Below are 6,470 nucleotides of genomic sequence, written 5' to 3' on the forward strand. Positions count from 1 at the left end.
ACTTGTTCTTGTTCTTGGACTTGTAGGATTGGAAGTTCTTCTTCTGTACCAAGTTGGCACTAGAACCTTCCTCAACACCTCGAGCACGTGTGTCTTTTGCCCTTGCCTTTTCTTCCACGTCAAGAGACCCAATGAGATCCGTAGTGGAGAACTCTTGTCTCTTGTGCTTCAGAGAAGTAGCAAAATTCCTCCATGAAGGAGGAAGCTTGGCAATGATACCTCCGGCAATAAACTTGTCCGGCAACACACAAGTGAACTGCTCAAGTTCCTTAGCAATGGATCGTATCTCATGAGCCTGCTCAACGATGGAGCGCTCATTAGTCATCTTGAAGTCATAAAATTGTTCCATGACATACAGTTCACCGCCCGCATCCGAGACCCCAAACTTGGCCTCGATTGCGTCCCACATATCCTTGCCCGTAGAGATGGACAAATACGAGTCAACAATGTTCTCGCCAAGAACGCTGATGATAGCACCCCTCAGAAGGGTGTCGGTATCCTCAAAAGCTTTCTCCTCGAGGGGAGTAAGCTCTCCTTCAGGCTTGCCCTTAGTGGCGTCAAAGCATCTCATGGTTGTAAGCCAGAGAATAGCTCTCGCACGCCACCTCTTGTAATTCACGCCCTCGAAAGGAGGAGGCTTAAGAGATGAAGCAAAGCTAACCGGGGAATAATGCCTATAAGGTTTTTGGATTGTTGAATATATTAGCAATTTTCCCCATGATTTAATCAAAGAAAACAGTAGATAAAACATGACTAAAAAGTTTGAGACTAAACTAGTCATGCAAATCACCATAGAATAAAGGAGCAACAAGTCTAAACAGATTGATAAGAGCAATGTGTTTCCTGACAATGAGCCTGAACATGTTGCTAGGAGAAGGAAGAACATCATGATCTCATAAAAGGATGGCAAGAACACATACGGTCCAGAAGAGGAGCTAGCGGTGGTGTTGTCGCTGTTGAGAGCCATGTCGCTGACACTACAACAAAAAAGACACATAGAGACGTTCAATTTAGGTGCTAAACACGCTTTAAAACATCCCTACGCCCATGTAAAGCCGCTTTTGTAAAGCGTCCTATGAACGTCTCCTTATGCACCGTCTCAAGATCTGTAACGACGCATTAAAAACGTCTCTAGAAAGCATGGGACGTTTGTAAAGCATGTCTAACCTTGTAGAGACGTTTTACTAAATGCTTTGCATGTCGTCTCAACATGGCATTATGGCGTCCTTAGGAATCGTAAGACGTTTTTTATTTACACATAATACCTTTTACGTACGTATGTAGTCAGTTTCTTGATTCAATGAAGATAGTGTATCTTCCTGTTATCACAGACCATAACACGGCACAAAATTACAACGCATCATTCGGTAAACGTTAACTTTATTTATTCATAACAATACTTTACAATTGAACCGTACATTTGTGAAAGAATTGCAATTTGATAAGAACATTTTCTCCAAATATTTATTTACATTTTCTTCTAACTAGCTCGAAATCAATCTATCAGCTTTCGCATGGAGAAATTGGTACATCGGCTCCTCGTCCCTACTGCTGAAGTTACGCCTTCCAATATCGTCTCGTGCTGCTTGAAAAATATTGACAAACAATTTCACTGTAGAGAAAGTCAAGTGATTGATAGATAAACTAATTTATAATAAGTTTGAATAACAAATAAATCTTTTCACGGATGAAGCACATACCACAGGTGTATTACCATCACAGGCAGTATCCATATAATCGAAACACGGCCTCTTCACATTGCAATTTAACCTTCTTGTTTGCATAAAGCAGCATATCTTCTGCAAGGAAAAATATTTTATAAACCTTCTTAGCCATGTACGTTCACAAAACCATTGCTAATAATAATAGTTTTCAACATTATAGAGGGATGTGACAGAATATGTGACAATGGTATGGTAGCTACAAAAGGTACTTAACGACTGTCAGAAATAACTATATATGTAAACCTTTTGGACAAAAATCTAGTACCATGCTCATTCAGAAACATAGAGAGTCCTTGTGTAGAAAACAGAAGAAAATTAGTTCATCTTACACAGACTCCACCAAGGATTCAATGTGAAGCATGGGCATCTAATCAACTCTCTGTTGCAGGATAAAGTAGTACTTGATTTTGTACTTGATTAAATAAAAAAGTCATCAGAAAATTATGTGTGTGGTTGACAGATAGATAAATCAAACTTCAAAAGATTAGATAATTACTCGCGTTGTCTGATGAAACAGACTTAGAAGTTAGAAGAAAACAAAATAGAACTAACCTTGGCATTGGCTTGTACGAGTGCAGCATGTGAAGGACTAATTCTTAATGCCATAATACTTTGCTTATATTACCCAGTAACAATAAAATCCAATCCCTGAAAAAGTTGAATGGCAGCAAAAAGATGTCACTTTTACTCCAATCTTGGCAAATATTTTTTACCAAGAAAATCGAAATGCATCTGTGTAATTTTCTTTTAATTCGGAGATGTGGCTATCCAAATAAAATTGGTGCCAGTCTCAAGGAGGAGCAGGTGGACACATATTACGAGGATTACCTCAGGACACAAGTACAATACTTCGTTACTTCTGGTTTGTTCTTGCGCTCTGTTTCTGGCTTGCCGCAACCACATCGCTTGCTAGCACACCTGTCATGCCGTCTACCACATAGGCGTCAGGACACCATGCAGTTTACCACGATTTAAAGTTCACAAACAACACAGATCTGATAACGACACAATAAAATCAAGAAAATCACAAATCTGGGAGCAAGGAAGGAGACTACCGGCGGTTGCTTACCTCGGGTGTTCATCGGAGTGGCGCGCTGCATGGGGATTCATGGAGGAGATTTAGTCCCTTAAGAGGAATTGACCTTGGCGGTAGAGGGGACACGCAGTGAATTTTGCGAGCGAGCGCCGGACGGCAACCACCGCCGGCGGGCGGCGGCATCCACTAATCTGCTAGGGTTATGGAGTATCTGTTTTACGCTTTTATTTTTCTTTGGATTTCCTTGACGGATGGAACCGTGGAAGCGATTAGATGGGAGATTAGACTAGCGTGTTGACTCGCGGATAAGGCCCAGCTTAATGGATAGATGCATAGAGTAGAGACGCCACCTATAATGTCTCAAAAAACGTCTCTAGGTACCGTACCTATCTTCACGTAGAGACGAAATTAAAAGCGTCAAATTATTGACGTCTTTACATGATCTTTTTCTTGTAGTGTGAAGAGGTTGCTGATGTCGGGGAAGAAGTCGTCGTTGGGAAAGTAGTCGTCGGCCTCCGTGTCGATGTCGAAGTCAGTAGTCGTGCTAGAGCGCTCCCCAAAAACCTTATCGCCTCTCTCCCGTACAGGATCACAAGAGACGGGGTTCCGGAGGCCTGCTGTCCCGTCCAGAGGTGCACGCCGGTAGACGGGATGGAGAAGTCTTGAGCGGCGGTGCAAAGCTCGGAACCGAGTGGTAGGCGCATATGGTGCTTGTGTCTCATCGTGTATCTCTGGAGAGGAGCGACCTCTTTTATAGGCACAGAGAGAGGAGCTGAACAGGCCACGCGAGGAGATGAAACGAAGGGCCAGGGAGGTGAACCGAACAGGCAGCAGCCGAAGCTGAACATACTTCGTATTCAAAACCCACTAAAAGAAACGTTTCAGATTCTTGCGTCTGTTCATATAACCATTCGTGAGTGGCAAAAAGAAAGAGAGAGAGGCTCTCAGCTCGAGGCATTCCCGCGGCGCGGCGCGACGCGACGCGACGTGTCGTGACGAGGCGAGCGAGCGGCGGCGTCGTCGTCGGAGGAGAGCGCGCGTGGTTAGCTCCTATTTCCTCATATTATTTCTCTCATACAAATGGTATGAAGAGCTCTCCTTATAAGCTGCTCCAACTCTTCTTCAACTAGCAATGTGGGACTAAACTTTTGTCCCACCCCTGCCATGCATGAATGGGTCATGTGGGCCTCTAGGATTTATTAGGAATTTCTGGAATATTTATTGTATTGGTCCAATATGGGAGAAAATTCCAACATTAATAAGCAGACGCTAATTAAGGTGGTTTGACGATGGCGAAATTGGAGCACTACTAGAAAAAGGAGATTTAGTCCTGGTTGGTAAGGGTCTTTAGTTCTGGTTTTGCTACCGGAACTACGGAATGGGACTAAGAGCATCTCCGGCCGCATCCCAAAGCGCCCCCCAAAGATTTTTGGGGTGTGCCGAACATTTTTCGTACCCAGTCGCGTGTCCCAAAGGTTGTTTCCGTCCGGCGCGGCCCTATACACTGTCCGGCATCCCGAGCACGTCCCCGCACCAAAAAGGGACGTTTCGGGGACGCCGGACAGAGCGAGAAGCAAGGCGGGAAGTGGCAGGCCCGACACGTCATTTACACACGAACAAGTTTTGGGTGGCACGTTTAGGGAACACGACTGGGCAGCGACACCCCCCAAGCGCGGCACGAAGAAAAAACGTCCCCCAAACGCTCGATCCGGCGCCATTTGGGGACGCTTTAGGGACGCGGCTGGAGATGCTCTAAAGGCCCTCCCCTTTATTCTCGGTTGTAATACAAACCGGGACTAAGGCCCCGCCTTGTGGATTCCGGGCGTGCGCCGGGGTGAAGGACCCTATTTCGTCTATTTTTTATCCAATTTTTTTCTAATTATTTTCCACTTCTTTTTTGTTATTTTTTTTCTTCAGAATTTCTAGTATGTCAGTTATTTGACAAGTTAATCTCTAACTACACATAGTCTTTAGTCAAATTACTTACTTGTGGTCAAACTTTCTTCTCGGTCACCCATCCTCCCACTACTCCAACACTAGAGCGTTTAACTTTCGAGTTCCTTCCCGTCCCAGTTCCAAGTGCTTCGTGCGCATGTTATTGATACTAGTATCATATTAATCCTATTAACTTATTGGTCACGATGTCACATTTCTTTATTGTTCAAATTCCAAATAATTCTTTTAATAAAAAAAGTAATGATGTAATAATAATCTTGAATAAATAAATAAACAATAATTTTTTATTTTTTTTAGTTTTTGCAAAACTTAAAACCTGAAAATTTGAAAATCTAAAAATTGCTAACTTTTATGATTAAGTAATAGTAATCTTTATGTAGGAAACAATTATTAATTTTTTTTTGAAAATAAAATATATAAAATCCTGAATTTCTGCCAAAAACTAAAATATTCATTCTTTCATATTTTCATTTAGAATTTTGAGAATCTAAAAATTGGCTAACCAGCAGGTAAATCTTTGTGAATTCGGATGTAAATTTTTCTCACGATCATTTTGATATATTATACATTTTTCCTGACACCATATGCAAAATTTATCGCTATTTTACCTTTTACTAAACTTTTTTTGCAAAAAAGTGGATATTCAATTTTGTTAATTTTTCCTAATAGTAGGTTACGTAACATACATGAATCTCAAAAGAGTGTATTTTACAAAGCTAAAAAAGGCGATTCAGGAGGGGTGCGTGGGAAGCTTGGTAATACTAACCGTGACTAAAAGCTTTCGGCCCGGAGACAACGTGCCGCAACCCCTTTAGTCCCGGTTGGTATTACCAACCGGGACTAAAGGTTCCAAATGAAGCGGGACTAGAGGGTTATGTGGCTCGCGCCGTTCGAACTGGGACTAATGCGGCCCATTAATCTCGATTTCTTTTTAAACCGGGTGATGATGGATTATCTCGTCAATGCCTACAAGTTGTACGTAGGGTTTCGCGGAAAGTAGAGGACAAGTAGATCTCGAAGGTTGTCAGACGAAGAAAGGCGTCCAACTTAACGAAAAGTAGTTGCTAGGGTTAACGAAAAGTAGATCCTTTCTTTCGCCCTAGGCTTCCCCTTTATATAGGAGGCGAAACCGAGGCCTTTTCGTGTCGTACAAGTACAAGTTTGTCGGGCCGCACTGGGCCTTTTCCTATATTGATTACAAATTTCCTATAATAACTCCACTTTCCTAATCCGAACATCTTCATCCTTATGGGCTTCGAAACTTCGAATCCATGGGCCTTCTACTCCAATAATAGAAAAGGTGCATGTATGCGACATGGTCCTTAGGCATACCTATGTCACCGGAACTAAAGCTCCAAGGGCTTTGTACGAAAGCCATGTTTTCTACTAGTGGAGCATCTATACGAGATTGGTACACAACACGATTTACCTAGGTTTGGCCACTCTTAGTGGAGGTATACACCTACTTGATTGTATTAATATTTAAATGATTACAGTGTTGCCGATGAGATGTAGATGTAAGATATGGAGGCTAGGGCGGCTAAGAGGAGGAATGGAGCCCTGTTCTACGTGATCTTGCCCAAACGTTATATACTCCCTCCATCTCATTAAATTTGTCTAAGATTTGTTAAAATTTGGGTGCATCCAGATGCTATTTAGTGTCTAGATACATCTAAATTTAGACACATGTCAAACAACAATCATGGAATGGAGGGAGTACATGACTTGACCTAGGGTTTTACATCATGTTGGGG

General features: G+C 42.4%; 1 long non-coding RNA gene across 3 annotated transcripts; it reads right to left on the bottom strand.

The window, feature by feature from the left end:
* Nucleotides 1-1,363: 1,363 nt before the first annotated feature.
* On the bottom strand, nucleotides 1,364-3,002 carry LOC124668629. Of its 3 annotated transcripts, none has more exons than XR_006991771.1 (5): nucleotides 2,794-3,002; nucleotides 2,553-2,642; nucleotides 2,277-2,372; nucleotides 1,701-1,799; nucleotides 1,364-1,582 (listed from the first exon to the last, which is right to left on the bottom strand). It is a non-coding gene; the product is annotated as an uncharacterized LOC124668629 (long non-coding RNA). The 3 variants fall into 3 exon arrangements; XR_006991770.1 differs by having other exon boundaries at nucleotides 2,553-2,654; XR_006991772.1 differs by having other exon boundaries at nucleotides 1,364-1,585; nucleotides 2,553-2,654.
* Between the last annotated feature and the right edge of the window lie 3,468 nt (nucleotides 3,003-6,470).

Source organism: Lolium rigidum, chromosome 6 (genome assembly GCF_022539505.1).
Source record: "Lolium rigidum isolate FL_2022 chromosome 6, APGP_CSIRO_Lrig_0.1, whole genome shotgun sequence".
Lineage (NCBI taxonomy): Eukaryota > Viridiplantae > Streptophyta > Magnoliopsida > Poales > Poaceae > Lolium > Lolium rigidum.